General features: G+C 47.7%; 1 protein-coding gene across 1 annotated transcript in view; it reads left to right on the plus strand.

Moving 5' to 3' along the window:
• The first annotated feature begins 281 nt into the window (after window positions 1–281).
• The window catches only part of BCL6 (BCL6 transcription repressor), a 73010-nt gene continuing 54076 nt past the window's right edge, over window positions 282–19215 (plus strand). The window contains exon 1 of the mRNA XM_083442114.1: window positions 282–618. The gene's annotated coding sequence lies outside the window, so the exon portion shown is untranslated. The remainder of the gene's footprint in view (window positions 619–19215) is intronic.

Consider the following 19215-nt stretch of genomic DNA (forward strand, 5'->3'; position numbering starts at 1 on the left):
AAATGCAAATTGCTCATTTTAATTATCCATCCTCCCCTGCCTCTCTCCTTAGTCCCGAGATTAAACCGCAAGGCATGCACTGTTCCTTTAGAATGAGAAGAGCCTCAAAGTCCTGAACCTCTGCAGATTCCATTGGCCAAGCATTCATCTTATGACTCCTGTCTCATTTGGTTTCATCCTTCCAAGAGGCTGGTTCCTAGAGTGAGCTGCTTGCCTTTCAATCACCTGCTCACATCTTGGGGCGTGTCTCTCCAAACCTGCCTTTGGTGAACTGGAAAGGCACCTTCTCGCTGTTGACTGAAATCAGGCGGCCCAAAAGCTTTTGCGCTTTCAACCGGGGAGACTTGGCAGCTTGCTGTGCTCCACCAGGACACAACCTTGGCTGTTTAGGCAAGCATGAGGTGTCTCGGGGACACGCCCCTACTTGACTAGATTCAATATGGTACTGGGAGCTTGCCCAAGTTCAGAGACAGGAAAAGAGCCGGCAGGCGTTGGAAAAGCTGGCAAATGTGTGGAAACCAGAGTGGTGACTTCGGAGTAGAAAGTGGTTGAACCGGAGTCAACAGAGGCAAGGAGGCACCTTCGAAGATGCGACTGTAGCAGCCTCACCAAGGCAAGGTAAGCCTGTGATCAACAGTTTCTGCTAAACTGAAACCCCGCGCTTTGATACAGAATGAGAAACACACAACATTTTTTATTTGACGCAAGTATGGAAAGGATCTCAGTCAACAATGCCCACGAGGATCAACAGATGGTAAAATGGCAGGCGATCTCTAGGAACGAGTTCTTAGAAGCTGTGAGACCAATCGCTTACTCACATCCTTGTGCAGAGAAGACAGGCTCCATAACTCTATACATTTGGTTGCCTTCTGCAAACCCTTTTATTTTCTTCCCAAACCTTTCTTGATGAAGGCTTAACTGTGTCCGCACATTATTCTTAGCGGAACAGAGCGGTGTTTAGATTCTTCTTGCTATCGAGATTTATAACATGAGCTGAACCTACTTTGTATTTTACATATGGATGTTGCAGTCAGCCACTTAGATGCACCCATTTGAAGCATCGTATAATCAGGGCCGGATTTAGGTTTGATGAGGCCCTCAGCTCCTGAAGGTCATGGGGCCCTTTATATGTCCAGCTGTTCTTTGTCAAAAACAAATTGTCACTATTGTTAGTATTGTATATATGCTATATGGTAATTTATGGACCTCAGACCTCATAGGTATGTAGGATTTATTTTTATTTATTTTTATCTTATATTTTGGAAATGTACATCCAGGTTGTTTCCTTTATTTTTTGGGGGGGCCCCCAAGAGAGTGGGGCCCTAAGCTATAGCTGGTTTAGCTTATACGTAAATCCAGCACTGAGTATAATAATGGTCTGCTCTGAGTATTCTTACTTTTCATGAATTATTATTTGCAAATTTAGTAAAGGAGAGGAATGGAGAAAAACTAAAAATATATAATTGGGGGGGGGGGTTATTTAAACATATAAGTTCAAATAGTCTATTCCATGAGCTGCTCCTCATTTTTCAAACTCAGGTTTCCACTTCACCCTGTATGAACTTGCCCAGGTATTAAGGTCAGAAAACTACTGATAGCGCTACTAATAAATGAGGAAGAATAGTGTTTTTTATTTACACCTTCAGCACCCTCCCCTCCACGGCTGCCTCCTTGTCTTAGCACACCCCTAGGATATCCCTCTGCCTAGTGGATGGTACAGACCACTTTGGGAACTGTTTTCCTAAACCATGTCACATACCGTATTGGCCTGAGTATAAGCCTCACGTTTTTTTCCAAATTCTGAACGTGAAAAGTGAGTTAAAGTGCGGCTTAAATTCGCGACCTTGCAAAAATCGGCTGTGACGATATCGCTGCTGAAACAGACATACGGTAAAACAGAAAGGGTGTGAGCGCCTGTGGAATTTTAAAGGACTGGCTTATATTCAGGTATTGCCTTTCCCCCCCTTCCCCTCCCCTCCTTGAATTTTAAAGGTGTGGCTTATGTTCGGGTGCGGCTTATATTCGGGCAAATACGGTAATCAATAGAAGTGATTCCTTCGCGAGAGGCTCAGCCACTCCCTCTGACGGCCACGCCTCTGCTAAGGTTACATATCCTTTTGGGTTTATGCAGGAATTCTGTAATTACACAACGTTAACAACGAGGAATGCATCGCCGACAATTAGCACAGTTCTCGCTGCGCTGCCCTTCAGCAAGACCTGTTTTCTGTGCAACATACTCAGGCAAATCATTTGGCATGCTCCAGTAGCTTCTTAGAATAGAATCATAGAATCATAGAGTTGGAAGAGACCACAAGGGCCATCGAGTCCAACCCCCTGCCAAGCAGGAAACACCATCAGAGCACTCCTGACATATGGTTGTCAAGCCTCTGCTTAAAGACCTCCAAAGAAGGAGACTCCACCACACTCCTTGGCAGCAAATTCCACTGTCAAACAGCTCTTACTGTCAGGAAGTTCTTCCTCATGTTTAGGTGGAATCTTCTTTCTTGTAGTTTGGATCCATTGCTCCGTGTCCGCTTCTCTGGAGCAGCAGAAAACAACCTTTCTCCCTCCTCTATGTGACATCCTTTTATATATTTGAGCATGGCTATCATATCACCCCTTCACCTCCTCTTCTCCAGGCTAAACATGCCCAGCTCCCTTAGCCGTTCCTCATAAGGCATCGTTTCCAGGCCTTTGACCATTTTGGTTGCCCTCCTCTGGACACGTTCCAGTTTGTCAGTGTCCTTCTTGAACTGTGGTGCCCAGAACTGGACACAGTACTCCAGGTGAGGTCTGACCAGAGCAGAATACAGTGGCACTATTACTTCCCTTGATCTAGATGCTATACTCCTATTGAGAATTGCATTGGCTTTTTTAGCTGCTGCGCCACACTGTTGGCTCATGTCAAGTTTGTGGTCCACCAAGACTCCTAGATCCTTTTCACATGTACTGCTCTCAAGCCAGGTGTCACCCAGTGTGGCAACCTTAATACTTAGCAGAAGTTGCCCACCATTCTCTGAAAACTGAAGCACCTGGTGCTTCCAGTGTCCAGAAATGCTTAGCTTTGGAGCACACAGAAGAAGAACTGTTTGGTGTTCTTCCTGAGTGCTTTCTCCCAGATGGATCCTAGGAGCCCTTGACAATCCTAGGTGATTGTCAAGAACTGGCTTTCCTCACTTCCTTTTACTCCGATAGGTTGCAGCCAGCATAAAGGGGAATAGGACTTATTCTCGGTGACTCAAACACACCTTTACATGCTGTTTGGGTGGCCCTTGGACCATGATGCAGAAATAGGTTCACATCTGCAACCCCAGACCACTGGCCCACTGATGTCCAGCAAAGCATTTCTGGAAGTAGTATCAAAGAAACATAAATGACTGTAGAGTTGGGAGGGACCCAAAGCATCATCTAGGCCAGTCCAAAGCAAACTACAGCGGTACCTTTATTCTCAAACGCCTTGGTACTCAAACAACTAACACTGCAAACGCAGAAGTAAGTGTTCTGGTTTGCAAACTTTTTTCAGAAGCCGAACGTGCTCCGTTTTAAGTGTTACGCTTCCGATTTGAGTGCCACAATTCCATTTTGAGTGTTACGCTGAGATCTGTCTGTTTTTGCTATTTATTTTGCATTTTTGTGGCTCTTTCTTTTTGTTTTTGTGACTGTGTGAAACCCGGTTCAGCTACTGATTGATTGATTGATTGTGTGACCACAGTACATTGTTTGTTGCTTTCATTTTATGGATCAATGGTCTCATTAGATAGCAAAATTCATGTTAAGTTGCTGTTTTAGGGGTTGTTTTTAAAAGTCTGGAACGGATTAATCCATTTTGCATTACTTCCTATGGGAAAGCGCACCTTGGTTTTGGAACGCTTTGGTTTTGGAACGGAATTCCGGAACGGATTAAGTTTGAGAACTAAGGTACCACTGTACTGAATAATCCCTTACAGATGGCCATGCAAATTTCTGTTTTAAAACCTCTGGTGAACAATAATGCAATTAACACTTAAGGGTGAAACAACAGCCCGAGAGCAGCATGGATTAAAGATATTGCGTCTTAAAACTTGAGGCAATGAAAGCTGGCACTGCATGTTAAAAGGTGATTGTCAAGAAATGGTTTTTGATTCCTGGCAAAAGATGCAAATTTGGACGAAGGTCCAGTTAAGGAACCTGCGGAATTCCACTGTCTGGGTGGGTACTGACCTAGGGTTACCAGACGTCCCCAGATTTGCAAATCCGTTCCTAGGAAACATGGCAGCGGCAGCCTCAGCAGCCCGGAGCCAGCCTGGAAGCGCAGTTGGCTCTGGCTGCAGTGGCGTAGCGTGGGGGGTGCAGGGGGGGCCGGCCGCACCGGGCGCAACATCTGGCGGTTAGGGTTAGGGGGCGCAAATCCACAGGTTAGGGGGCGCAAATCCATGGGTTAGGGGGCGCAAATTACTTGCCTTGCCCCGGGTGCTGACAACCCACGCTACGCCACTGTCTGGCTGGCTTCAGGAGCTGCTCGCTGCCATGGCGCCTGCCTTTTTTCCTCTTCGGAAGTCCCCATATGATGTGTCTTGTGTGAGGTTTTTCTGCCGGGCAAGGTGCAAAGCAGTTCTTTCACACCCTGTGAAACATAAATGCGCAGTTTTTTAAAAAAACTAGGCTATGGCACGCCACACGCCCATGATTCCCAAGCCTCCCCCGATCTCCTGCCCCCTTCCCCCTTTGTTTGGACAGATCAGGGGAGGCTCGGGAGTTGCGGGCGGACAGCCGTTGCCCAGTTTCCCCGGATTCATTGGAAAAGTTCTGGTAACCATATACAGACCTCGGGATCCCATGATTTCTGCCTGCTAGTGGTGGGCGGAGCCAAAACTAGAAGTGGGTGGAGCCACAAATGTAAATTTCACCTTTGCCCAAGAGATTAGTTTCTACACATGCTCATACGTGCCTCTCTGCCCTCCGTCCTAGCAATCAAGAGGAATTATTGGAGTTTCATGATATGTCCCAGCAAGGCCAAAACACTCAAGGAAGGTATGAAGTACCTGCTCTAGAACAAGGTCGTCCACACTGGCAGGAAGCTTTATGCTTGATGATAGAATCATAAAATTGTAGAGTCAGAAGGCACCCCCTGACATGCAGGAACCACAAAATGATGGGTGGAATGGACAGAACTGGCAGGGATGAAAGCCCGCTGGGAATATGTCTCGCCTCCTTAGCCCTTTGAATCACGAAGGATGCATCGCATTGATCCTGGCCCGGTTTAATTCAAATCCATCCAACCTCCTTTGGGGAAGGTTCTCAGGCAGGGTGGAAGGAGAAAGAACTTGCCCATGTGAAGACCACCTGGTGGAAACCCTTACACATCTGGTTCTTAATTGTAAACTATATGCTGATCTCCGCTAGCAATTTTTGAATCAACTCTGTATCCCCAAATGGAAACCAGAGTCGGAGATCATACATTTTCTATTGCTGGGGAATGATCAGGAGCTCAACAAGTTAGTGGCTAAATATCTCTGTTTGGTTTTTTTGTCGTTGAAATACACTGCAGACACCTGATCTCTCTGGAGACCAAGAGATGTGACGATAGACTGCTCTGCCTCCTTTCTTTTAGCAAATGTTTTGTGCCACTGGGGAAGTGGGAATTCTGTATTGATTTGTTTTGGATGTATATATGTGATGCCAATAAAAGGTTTGATGATGATGATCCTCGCCCAACTTAGGCAGCTAGGGGCAGCGCTTGGCAGACCGGCTTGGCGCAGTGTACTAGATATGAGCTCGGATTTTAGAAGTCAAGGCTTGAGCCTCCATGCCAAGCAGAAAGTGAATTATTTGCTCCCGGGCCCCTCCGCTGCACTACAGAAGTAAAAAATTGCCTCTGGCACAAAAGCGAGCACCAAATTAGCCGCCATATTCAATTGCGAGATGCCCTTTGGATTTCCTCCCCACTATTAGCTGTGTCGTGATGGGTTGATCCCCTGTAGAAGGAAAATAAGACACTGCCTGCTGCTTTTGGTTGCAGCTAGGTGGGTTGAGAGGACTGGTATTTTACTAGAAAGAGATTTCCTTGAAGAGGCGGTTTCAAGGCATTCGTGGCAGGTTATGTAAGAGGTGGATGGGTGAGAAGAGGAAGGAAGTTTTATTCTGTTGTTGTCAGGGTGGTAACCGTTGCTAAGAAGACGGTTGGCCGTTTAATCCAATTGGATTGTCCTGGGCTTGGTTTTATATCCTAGGAAGTTGGCAAAACTGGGAATCTTAATTTTTCTCATAGTTTTGCTTGTCAACCTTAGGGCAGAAGAGTTAATTTGTTGTTTATAGGACCTGTTCATGCGTTTTTGTGATTATTGCATATTGCTCTTTTCTTTTTAATTCTATTGTTTTTCTTGTTTGAATTACTTTTGCTGGTCATTGTCTTCCTGTTGTTTTTTCCTCACTTTCTTCGTTGCTCTGGGATTGAAAATACACAGCGGAGAGCGGTCTATAACTGTAAACGACTATATAAATATTGAGGGCCACTGTTGTAGTCCCCATTTCCTATCAAGGCCATCTGTCTGCTTTCTTTTCAACCTGCCTACTCAGTACAGCTGCACAGGACTGCAGAAGGAGCTGTGCCCTAATTCAGCGTTTATCACTGTTTGCTCTTGTATTGCTTGCAAAACAGATATAACAGTAATATTGAACTGAATTTTATTATTTCGGACACAGAGCCAGTGTGGTGTAGTGGTTAAGAGCGGTAGTCACGTAATCTGGGTAACCGGGTTCGCGTCTCCGCTCCTCCACATGCAGCTGCTGGGTGACCTTGGGCCAGTCACAGTCTCTCAGCCCCACTCACCTCACAGAGTGTTTGTTGTGGGGGAGGAAGGGAAAGGAGAATGTTAGCCGCTTTGAGACTCCTTAAAGGGAGTGAAAGGCGGGATATCAAATCCAAACTCTTCTTCTTCTTCTTCTTCCAGCCCACATACAATATCAAGGAAGTCATAAAACACAATAGGGATAGATTTGAATTTGCAATTAGGTATAACAGGGACACTACAGATATAGCAACAGTTAAAAAAGATATAAATTAAAACTTAGTCACTAACATATAACCTAAAATTATCATTTAAGGCCTTAATCATTATGATAGCACAGCTTGTTAACAGTAATATTGGTAAATGGTGTTGCACGAGGCCCGTGCAATTAATAATGTTGCACGAGGACCATTATTTTGCCAACACTCCTCCCTACAAGTCTGTGATGGCTCCAGAACCACAGAATTGGAAATGTTCCCAGAGGTCATCTATCCCAGCCCCCCTCCTCAATGCCAACTCTGCAGTGCTGGATTCAGGGAGCTGAACTAAATAACCCTTGGGCTCCCTTCCAGATCTATGATTCTGGGATCATGTCGTGCTATTGAGGAGTTTGGAGCATCTGGGAAGTAATATGAACCCCAGTCTCCCTTCTGACAACCCCCACCCCTCAGATCCAAGCTTAGGAAAAAAGCTAACTCACTAGGGAACCTCCTCCTCCTTCTGCGATCCCTCGTAGCCAAGTAAGATTGTCTTCCATAAACACGGTTTTAACAATGAGTCCCTAAGTGACTGTGGAGGCCAATTCTGGATCCACACATCCTTCCAGTGGGGACATTGGTTTCTGGGTGAGAGATGATCACAGTGTAGATTTGCCAAGCGTGCCTTCCTCTTAGCACGTTTCTCCCTTGTGTCCTGAGTTCGAGCGTCTTCAATGCCCACAACACCTTTGGTAAAGGCTGTTCTCCAACTGGAGCGCTTGCAGGCCAGTGTTTCCCAGTTGTCAATGTTTATACTACATTTGTAAAGATTTGCCTTGAGACAGTCTTTAAAGCTCTTTTGTTGACCACCAGCATTACGCTTTCCATTTTTAAGTTCAGAATAGAGTGGTTGCTTTGGAAGACGATCATCAGGCATCCACACAACATGACCAGTCCAACGAAGTTGATGTTGAAGAATCATTGCTTCAACACTGGTGATATTTGCTTCTTCCAGTACACTGGTATTAGTTCGCTTGTCTTCCCAAGTGTTGTGTAAAAATTTTGGAGACACCATTGATGGATACTTTCAAGGAGTCGGAGATGGCATTTATAAGCGGTCCACGTTTCACAAGCATACAGTAAGGTTGGTAGTACAATAGCTTTGTAAACAAGCATTTTGGTTTCCCTGCAAATGTCCCATCCTCAAACACTCTGCAAATGGAGCAGTGGGTTTTGGTTCTATTTCATATGTGTTGTGTTGACTCAGACGATGAATCTTCAACTAACTTAGTGTAAAAGTGCAAGGATTAGCACTTGTGTAAGAGGATTCCCTCCTCCCTCCCCACTCACACCCCACAATGCCCCCAATCTGCTCTGGAGGATTGAAGAAGCCCCTCCCCCAGAACAGATTTAGGGGGCGGTAACGAGAAGAGGCTTAGATGAGCATGGGCCTTGATCCAGCTACAGGGCATTTCTTATGTTCCCATGACTTATGGCTCATGCAAAACTTTCATGAAGCCCAAAACAACTACCTGTCCATCCACGTCCGCAGGCAAAACACATCTTCTGCATTTTCTCCAGAAAGCGATGTCCTTTCCTCAGCCCTGAACTCCCTGTGAGGTCTAGAGAAATCGTACAATCTGAACCTCAGTCTTCGGTTTTTCATTTGAGAAATAATTAGGCGGCAAGATTTAATCTATCCAATCAGTAGATTAATCAACCTATTAGGGGCTGTTTTCCTCATCGTGGGAGATGGAGACCAGGGAGACGGCGATTTGGCAGGCGCCACCCAGGGAGTTCAAGCTCAAGCTGAAATTTTAGTTGTGACTTCTTAATCCCCTCACTGCATTCGTATGGGGAGTACCCAGGAAAAGGTGTGTTTTTATCAACACAGACTTAAAACAGGGTGGGGGGTGGGAATTAAGATCAGTTTAGGAATGAGGGAGAAATTCAGTTCAGTTTATAGTTGAAGGCAGAGCCATGACCCCACCACCTAACTGGCAGTTTCCAAAAGCAATATGTGGGATGAAACGCATCCATCCTTCGAAATTAGCATTTCTCCAAATTTTGCAATGCAGTTCTCCGGTTGAGAAATGTGCAAAGAAATCATAATAATGCAGATGTGTGCATAAGGTGAACGTGTGCATAATAATGCAGTTATAAGTGAACGCGCAAGCAAAAAATGCCTTGTATTGAGGGAAATTGCTTTGCAAAAATATGCATGTTAGGCAAAATTGAACAGATAGATATAGATTGGATTAATTCCAGCTCCATGATTGTAATAGATTGATTGATTTGGAGACATTCGCGCTTGAGTGCTGGTGAATTTTCACGAGGAACTTAAATAAAGTATTTGCAAACGGCAAATGTGGAGGACTAAACTTAAGACGGCAGAAATGAAGAAAACTGAAATTGGCAGTTCCTTGCACCCCCTACTTCGGAGTGGTTAGATGCAGCACAAGGTCTTACCTCTTGCTGCTCCAAGCCAAACACAACTTTGGCAGAGCTGGTTCGGTGTGCCCGATGGTACGTTTGCACTGCACCAACCATATCACCAACCCTATCATATAGTTAAAGCTATGGCTTTCCCATTAGTGATGTATGGAAGTGGGAGCTGGACCATAAGGAAGGCTGATCGCCAAAGAATGAATGCTTTTGAATTCTGGTGCTGGAGGAGACTCTGGAGAGTCCCATGGACTGCAAGAAGATCAAACCTCTCCATTCTGAAGGAAATCAGCCCTGAGTGCTCCCTGGAAGGACAGATCCTGAAGCTGAGGCTCCAATACTTTGGCCACCTCATGAGAAGAGAAGACTCCCTGGAAAGATGGAGGGCACAAGGAGAAGGAGACGACAGAGGACGAGATGGTGGGACAGTGTTCTCGAAGCTACCAGCATGAGTTTGACCAAGCTGCAGGAGGCAGTGGAAGACAGGAGTGTCTGGCGTGCTCTGGTCCATGGGGTCACGAAGAGGTGGACACCACTAAACGACTAAACAACAACGACATAACTTCTCTTGATGTGGACACTAGATTTCTGTTGCAGCAGCCTGGAATCGCATTAGCCTTTTTTGCAGCAGCATCACACGGTGGACTCATGTGAGACCCATAGAGCCTCTTCACATGTCAAAGCGATTCCTACCTTTCTCTAAACTGCTGGAAGTTCCTGAGTCTATCTAAGCTCCAGGGAAACTGTAAGTGCTCCTATTAATAAGTGCATCAACATAGATTGCAAAAGACTCAGAGACAATTCCTAGAGTGACTGCAGGGTTCCTGTTAGCACGTTGCCAAATGCATCACTGTTGTTGATTCCAAGATTTTGCATATTAGCAGTAAGGATCCAATGGCTGTGAAAGAAACATCTCTCCCTCTCTCTCTGCCATTACCTTGTCCACAGCTGATCCACTGTATTCTAAATCAAATATTTGCAATCAAATACATTAAAAACAGATGCATTAATAATGTCACTGCCTTCTGCAACAGCTACCCGTTTCCCTTCTGGCACCGGACTGCGGTGCAAACAATTAATAGCAGCCCAATAAAAAGCTTATCTGTCGCCTCTGTGAGAGCCAGCTGATGAGCTATCTGTTTTGATCCTAGAAAGCAAACTGTCGCCTTTATCTCTTCGAAGGGTGAAGTGTGTTGGTCCAATCCAGGCAATCTCTATAGCCTTTAGTTGCTGTTGGGGTTTGAGTGCTGAGTGAGTGCAGCTGAAACGAATGGCAGAGCTGCATCGCCACAAGGTCCCACCCCCACAAGATCATAAGAAGAGTGTGCTGGACCAGGTCAGCGGGTTTTATAAAGCCCAGAATCCTGGCCTCACAGTGGCCAACCAGATAGCCCTGTGGGAGACCAGCAAGCAGGATTCGAACACAAGAGCAGCTCTCCCCTCCTGTGGTTTCTAAAAAGGTAAAGGTAAAGGTACCCCTGCCCGTACGGGCCAGTCTTGACAGACTCTAGGGTTGTGCGCCCATCTCACTCAAAGAGGCCAAGGGCCAGCGCTGTCCGAAGACACTTCCGGGTCACGTGGCCAGCGTGACATCGCTGCTCTGGCGAGCCAGAGCCGCACACGGAAACACCGTTTACCTTCCCGCTAGTAAGCGGTCCCTATTTATCTACTTGCACCCGAGAGTGCTTTCGAACTGCTAGGTTGGCAGGCGCTGGGACCGAACAGCGGGAGCGCACCCCGCCGCGGGGATTCGAACCGCCGACCTTTCGATTGGCAAGCCCTAGGCACTGAGGCTTTAACCCACAGCGCCACCCGCGTCCTGTGGTTTCTAACAACTGCTAAAAAGGTAAAGGGACCCCTGACCATTAAGTCCAGTCATGAACAACTCTGGGGTGGCAGTGCTCATCTCGCTTTACTGGCCGAGGGAGCCGGTGTTTGTCCGCAGGCAGTTTTTCCGGGTCATGTGGCCAGCATGATGAAGCCGCTTCTGGAGAACCAGAGCAGTGCACGGAAACGCCATTTACCTTCCCGCCGCAGCGGTACCTATGTATCTACAGTGGTACCTCAGGTTACATACGCTTCAGGTTACAAACACTTCAGGTTACAGACGCTTCAGGTTACAGACTCTCCTAACCCAGAAATAGTACCTCGTGTTAAGAGCTTCGCTTCAGGATGAGAACAGAAATCGTGCTCCGGTGGCACGGCGGTAGCAGGAGGCCCCATTAGCTAAAGTGGTGCTTCAGGTTAAGAACAGTTTCAGGTTAAGAACGGACCTCCAGAACGAATTAAGTACTTAACCCGAGGTACCACTGTACTTGCATTTTGATGTGCTTTCGAACTGCTAGGTTGGCAGGAGCAGGGACCGAGCAATGGGAGCTCACCCCGCTGCGGGGATTCGAACCGCCGAACTTCTGCTCGGCAAGCCCTCGGCTCTGTGGTTTAGACCACAGCGCCACCCGTGTCCCTTCAGCAACTGGTATTCAGAAGCATTTCTGCCTCCAACTGTGGAGGTGGAGCAGAGCCCTCGTGGCTAGGAGCCATCAGTAGCCCTCTCCTTCTCCGTGAATAATAATAACAATTATTATTATTATTATTATTATTATTATTATTATTATTATCATCATCATCATCATCATTATCGTTGTTGTTGTTATTATTATTATTATTATTATCCCACCCATCTGGCTGGGTTTCTCCAGCCACTCTGGGCGGCTTCCAACGGAATATTAAAATACAATAACCTATTAAACATTAAAAGTTTCCCTAAACAGGGCTGCCTTCAGCAGAATTTGTCCAATCCTTTTAAATCAGTCTAGCTTGGTGGCCATCGTTGCCTCCTGTGTCAGGGAGTTCCACAGTTGAACTCTGTGCCGTGTGAAGAAGTGCTTTCTTTGATCTGTCCTGAATTTCTTTCTTTCTTTTCATCTGTCCTAAGTGCTGGCCTTGGCTGATGGGAGCTGTAGTGCAGAAGATCTTGAAGGCACCCAGTTGGCAAAGGCTGCCGAAGCCACTTTCCAGTCCCCGTAGGTGCCTTGAAGAGAGGAAAGGTCTGTTGAACTGGTTTAGGCCTGTATCATGAGATATGCCCTCGGTGAGCTATAATCTTCAAAGCAGTTCTAATTCTCTCTTTTCCCACTCTCTTCAGTGCCAGGAAACCCATCTGGGAGCAACGTGGCACACATGCACAGAACGCGACTTGATACCCCAAGCGCATGTGGTGATTTAACAAACCTGTTTGTGCCTTGGAGCCCCACAGCCCTTTGGATCGGGGCCCGTGTCTATATTCACTGCTCCTCCATCTGACTGAGATAAGAGTCGCAGAGCAGCTCCCGTTGAGAAAACAGGGCTAAAATAATGGAATTACGGCAACAGCACAACAGTAGCTTATCTTCCAGGAGAAAGAAGTGGGTGGGATTTTAGGCCCCATCTGCACCTTACCGTAAAAGCACTTTTGCTTGGTAGGGCCCCGGGCCCTGCAGTTCCCCTCAGAAACAAACACACAGACACAAGTATGTTGGGTTAATGGGATGAATTAGGCCACAACTTTATTGGTTACAAATGTGAGAGGTTTGGCTTAAGCATTTGGGTGAAGCCAAACTATATCCGGACGCTCCTGTCCGTCTGCAGGAAGTCTCTCAAGGGTCAACCACCGATAGGGGGAGCCCTATGATATTCAGTGGATCCTCTGGATACGAATTAAATTCATTCTGGGGGTCCGTGCACACCCAAAAAAATCCGTATCCAGAGGCGCTGCTTCTGCGCACGCACGTGCCGCGATAGAGCGCTTTTGCGCATGCGCGAGCGCGAGCGGCTAACCCCGGAAAAGTGCTTCTGGGTTTGCCGCTTTCGCAGCCCAAAGTTGACATTAAGGTAAAGGTAAAGGTACCCCTGCCTGTTCGGGCCAGTCTTGCCAGACTCTAGGGTTGTGCGCTCATCTCACTCTAGAGGTCGGGAGCCAGCGCTGTCCGCAGACACTTCCGGGTCACGTGGCCAGCGTGACAAGCTGCATCTGGTGAGCCAGCGCACCACACGGAATGCCGTTTACCTTCCCACTGGTAAGCGGTCCCTATTTATCTACTTGCACCCGGAGGTGCTTTCGAACTGCTAGGTTGGCAGGCGCTGGGACTGAACGATGGGAGCGCACCCCGCCGCGGGGATTCGAACCGCCGACCTTGCAATCAGCAAGTCCTAGGTGCTGAGGTTTTATCCACTGTGCCACCCGCATCCCTAAAGTTGACATTACTCGAGAGTAACATAACCCAAGGGTCTAGGTAAAGGTAAAGGGACCCCTGACCATTAGGTCCAGTCGTGGCCGACTCTGGGGTTGCGGCGCTCCAGCTCATGTGGCCAGCATGACCAAGCCGCTTCTGGCGAACCAGAGCAGCACATGGAAACGCCGTTTACCTTCCCGCCAGAGAGGTACCTATTTATCTACTTGCACTCTGACGTGCTTTTGAACTGCTAGGTTGGCAGGAGCAGGGACTGAGCAATGGGAGCTCACCCCATCGCAGGGATTCGAACCGCCGACTTTCCGTTCGGCAGGTCCTAGTTTCTGTGGTTTAACCCACAGTGCCACCCATGCCAACCGAGGGTCTACTGTACATCAAATCGGAGCACCCCCAGGGTCCCCGATGGGGTCGTGCCATGGCCCAAGCCCATGCCCAGACTTCGGACAGGAACCACGCCCCCGGATCCCTTTAACAGGACGCCCTTAACAAGGAGGGGGAGGCGGAGGCAACAGTCTCCCCTCCCATCAACATGGCTTACCCAATGCCTAACCTTACAAAGTTGTGATGATTGCTACAAGGCGGGTGAAAACCAAATGGCTGGTGCCAGTTTGCCAAGTGGGAAAATTCCTACCTGGCCACCACAACCAGGTGACTGACGTTAGTCCATAGTAAGCAAGTAGATTTTTATTTATACCCGCCCTCCCCGGCCAAGACGGGACTCAGGGTGGCTAACGTCAAATATCAAATACAGTAGAACCTTGGGTTGTGAACGTGATCCGTGCAGGAGGCACGTTCACAACCCGCAGCGTTCGCAACCTGCAGCGTCACGATTCGGCACTACTGTGCATGTGCAAAGCGTGATTTAGTGCTTCTGGGCATGTGCTAGTGCCGAAACCCGGAAGTAACCCGTTCTCGTACTTCTGGGTTTGGAGCGGTGCGCAACCCGAAAAAGCGTAACCTGAAGCATCTGCAACCCGAGGTACCACTGTACATTAAAACACAATCAAGCAATTGAATCAATCAAGCAATTGATTGAATGTATTGCCAAGGATGCTGTTTTTGTTCCAAACATTGCAAATTTTGGATAAAATGGACTGTTTCAAGAAGTGGCAGAGAGATATCTCTAAATTTGTCTGGCAGGGCAAAAAGCCTCGAATAAAATTCAAGATATTAACAGATGCTAAAGAAAGAGGTGGATTTGCCCTGCCAGACCTCAAACTTTATTATGAATCAGCTGCCTTTTGCTGGCTGGAAGAATGGATGCTTCTTGAAAACACTGATGTTCTGGATCTGGAAGATTTTAACAATGTATTTGGTTGGCTTGCATATCTGTGGTATGATAAGGTTAAGGTCCATAGGGCCTTTAAGAACCATATTATTAGGAAAGCACTGTTTAATGTTTGGATAAGGTACAAGGATGTGCTAGAAAACACAATCAAGCAATTGATTAAAAGACAGCTTTAAAAATTAGGGGGGGAATTAGCAAGGCCAAATAGAGAATAGAGGGGGGTGGGCTGGGAGATCCAGCAAGAAGGTGAGTGGAAGCTGCCTCTCAGCTATGCCGCAGTTTAAACGGCAAGGGGTGTTTAAACCCGGGGGGGGGGGCGTGGCGCCACTGGGAGCATCCCCCCGGTCACTCCCAAGTCACTGTGAGGTCCTGGGTGTCCTCCGGCAATGTCGCGCCCCCGGGGAAGGGGAGCGGTCTTATTCCACTGCATTCGCAACCATGGCTTCCCTAAATAATCCTGGGAACTGCCGTGGATAAAGGACGCTGTGAAGATTTGTTTAGGAGACCCCTGTTTGCCTCACCCAGAAACCATCGAGAGTCCTCTCCAGAAATCTGTCTAATCCTCTTTTAAAGACATCTAAACTGGCGGCCATCACTGTCTCCTGAGGCAGAGAGTTCCATAGGTTAACCCTGCGCTGCGTGAAAACGGACTTTCCTTTGTCCATCCAGACTCTCCTGTCGGGGGGGGGGGGGTCCCTAGAAAGAGCGGGCCTGTCCGTTTATGGAATATTAACCACAGAACTGCAGAAATGGTGACCATGGCCATCTGTCGTGGGTGCCTGAGCTGAGATTCCTGATTATAGATTATAGATTATAGGAGATTGGACTAGATGACTCTTGGGGTCCCTTCCAATTCTAGGATTGCCTTTAGAGTTTTCAGAAACAGTTTACCTGTTTTGAGAGTTTTGTATTTTTTCCTGTTCTGTCTTCTTGTGGACCTCTTCGGTCGTTTCTTGCTGTGCTTTATAAATATGCAAAATAATAAATAAATACTCTAGAGCGATGAGGGTGGGAGAAACGCTTAATTTTGCATTTCAAACCTTTGCAAGCGACAAGCTGACGCGTTCCTGGAAAGGCATATTTGTACGCGCCCCTTGCGTGTGGGTGGGTTCGCGCATATGACTGCATATCAATATATTCAAAATCAGTAGGGCACACTTGGGCACAGCTCTGCCCGCCTTCCCTCCCACTGCCGACAGGAGACCTATTTTCATCCTGCCGCCTGCTTACTCAGCGTAAAAAGCAAAATAAAGACTTTGCTCAGCAAGGAGTTAAAAATTGATTTGGAGGAAGGTGGGTCAGTGAGGGAGATTAATTGCCCTTGATTGGCTTAACACCTCCTAATTGGCAGGCCTGTTGCTTCCTCATTAAGTCAGATTGTGCACGGGATACACAGCAGAGAATAGCAATGACTACTTAGCGGTGTGATAAGGCATGCTAATCCGTATTTGTGTGCTTGCTGAGTGATATTTAAGAGAAAAGAGCTGCGTGGAGCTGTTAGCTGTGAGGTGCAGACAGAAGGACAGTCAAAGGAAGAGAAAGACAGACGGATTCAGAGAGTCCGTTTCGGGGCCTAATCCGGCCCGCTGGTCGATTTAATCCGGTCCCCGTGGCAGTATATGTCCTGGGGTAAAATCCTAAAAAAGCTCAACAACTTTGAGCTCCCTCCCGCATCTTCACTCTTTGAAAAAAAATTGGACACCTCTGGTCTACAGTGCCTGGAATTTTACTGCTGGGATGTCCTGCAAATCCAGATTATCCCCTTTCCTTTGCTAGCACCTAATAAACGACAAGTGGGTGGCGCTGTGGTCTAAACCACAGAGCCTAGGACTTGCCGATCAGAAGGTTGGTGGTTCGAATCCCCGCAATGGGGTGAGCTCCCGTTGCTCGGTCCCTGCTCCTGCCAACCTAGCAGTTCGAAAGCATGTCAAAGTGCAAGTAGATAAATAGATACCACTCCGGTGGGAAGGTAAACAGCGTTTCCGTGTGCTGCTCTGGCTCGTCAGAGCAGCTTCGTCATGCTGGCCACGTGACCCGGAAGTGTCTCTGGACAGCGCTGGCCCCCGGCCTCTTGAGTGAGATGGGCGCACAACCCTAGACTCTGTCAAGACTGGCCCGTACGGGCAGGGGTACCTTTACCTTTACCTTTAATAAGCGACAAGTGGGTGGCGCTGTGGTCTAAACCACAGAGCCTAGGACTTGCCGATCGGAAGGTGAGCTCCCGTTGCTCGGTCCCTGCTCCTGCCAACCTAGCAGTTCAAAATCACGTCAAAGTGCAAGTAGATAAATAGGTACCGCTGTGGCAGGAAGGTAAACGGCGTTTCCGTGCGCTGCTCTGGTTAGCCAGAAGCGGCTTAGTCCTGCTGGCCACATGAGCCGGAAGCTGTACGCCGGCTCCCTCGGCCCATAAGCGCCGTGAGATGAGCGCCGCAACCCCAGAGTCGTCCACGATTGGTCAGGGGTCCCTTTACCTTTGTTGTTGTTGTTGTTTAGTTGTTTAGTCGTGTCCACCTCTTTGTGATGCCCTGGACCAGAGCACACCAGGCACTCCTGTCTTCCACTGCCTCCCACAGTTTGGTCAAACTCATGCTGGTAGCTTCGCGAACACTGTCCCACCATCTCATCCTCTGTCGTCCCCTTCTCCTTGTGCCCTCCATCTTTCCCAGCATCAGGGTCTTTCCAGGGAGTCTTCTCTTCTCATGAGGTGGCCAAGTCTTAGAGCCTCAGCTTCAGGATCTGTCCTTCCAGTGAGCACTCAGGGCTGATTTCCTTCAGAATGGATCGGTTTGATCTTCTTGCAGTCCATGGGACTCTCAAGAGTCTCCTCCAGCACCAGAATTCAAAAGCATCCATTCTTCAGCGATCAGCCTTCTTTATGGTCCAGCTCTCACTTCCATACATCACTACTGGGAAAACCTTTACCTTTAATAAGTGACAAATTGCACAACGCAGGATATGTTTTGCGAGCATAGTATTCAAAATCATGCCAGTACGCAAGGCTAACTATTTGCAACCTTCCACCCCCACCCCATTGCTCATTTCCATTTTCAAAAACAGATGTCTTGTAGAAAAGAAATGGAAAAGCACCAAAGTTGAAACCGCTAAATTTAGTTTAAATTGCAAAAACAAATGATGCAATGATATTTGATTGTTTTTTCTTAAATGCAAAAGGAACTGTTTTAGCACGCGGGTCATTTTGAATAAGCTTGTGGATTGCGGTTTTGTAATGCAAGTTTCTCAAAAGTTTCAATTCGAAATCCTTTTCCTTTGCAAATTTTATCACCAGTTCCTTCGGGTCAAGTGCCGATACTTGGGTGTTTTCAAGTGATATAGTTGGCCAAGCAAACTGGTCTCTTTGGAAACATATGCACATGTAAGTTTTTATTAGTCTGAGCTGTGAGAAACCGCATCCATTACTTGCCACTGACCCTGGAAGCAGTGGGGCCAACTCCAAGGAGCCCAGGAGCCTTAGCACTCACAAATTTTTGATGGGTAAAGGATTGGTTTTCTATGGAAAGACTGCACAAGACTGGAAAGGCCATTGCAGATGTGTAAGAGAGAATAGCCTGACATGTGTGAGGCAGGTGACTCCTGAAGCTGGGAAGTGACCAAATAATCTGCACAGGTAGCGTCGCATAATGGTTAGAGCAGGGGTCAGCAAACTTTTTCAGCAGGGGGCCGGTCGATTGTCCCTCAGTCCTTGTGGGGGGCCGGACTATTTAGGGGGGGGGAGAACGAATTCCTATGCCCCACAAATACCTCAGAGATGCAGTTTAAATAAAAGCACAATTCTACTCATGTAAAAACATGCTGATTCCCGGACCGTCCACGGGCCAAATTGAGATGGCAATTGGGCTGCATCCGGCCCCTGGGCCTTAGTTTGCCTACCCATGGGTTAGAGTGTTAGACTAGGAGCTGGGAGATCAAATCCCTGTTTGGCCACAAAGTAATAATAATAGTAATAATAGTAATAATAAAGGTAAAGGTAAAGGTACCCCTGACCGTACGGGCCAGTCTTGCCAGACTCTAGGGTTGTGCGCCCATCTCACTCAAGAGGCCGGGGGCCAGCGCTGTCCGGAGACACTTCCAGGTCACTTGGCCAGCGTGACATCGCTGCTCTGGCGAGCCAGAGCCGCACACGGAACGCCGTTTACCTTCCCGCTAGTAAGCGGTCCCTATTTATCTACTTGCACCCGGGGTGCTTTCGAACTGCTAGGTTGGCAGGCGCTGGAACCAAACAACGGGAGCGCACCCCGCCGCGGGGATTCGAACCACCGACCTTTCGATCG

Source organism: Podarcis tiliguerta (genome assembly GCF_965153285.1).
Source record: "Podarcis tiliguerta genome assembly, chromosome: 5".
Classification (NCBI taxonomy): domain Eukaryota; kingdom Metazoa; phylum Chordata; class Lepidosauria; order Squamata; family Lacertidae; genus Podarcis; species Podarcis tiliguerta.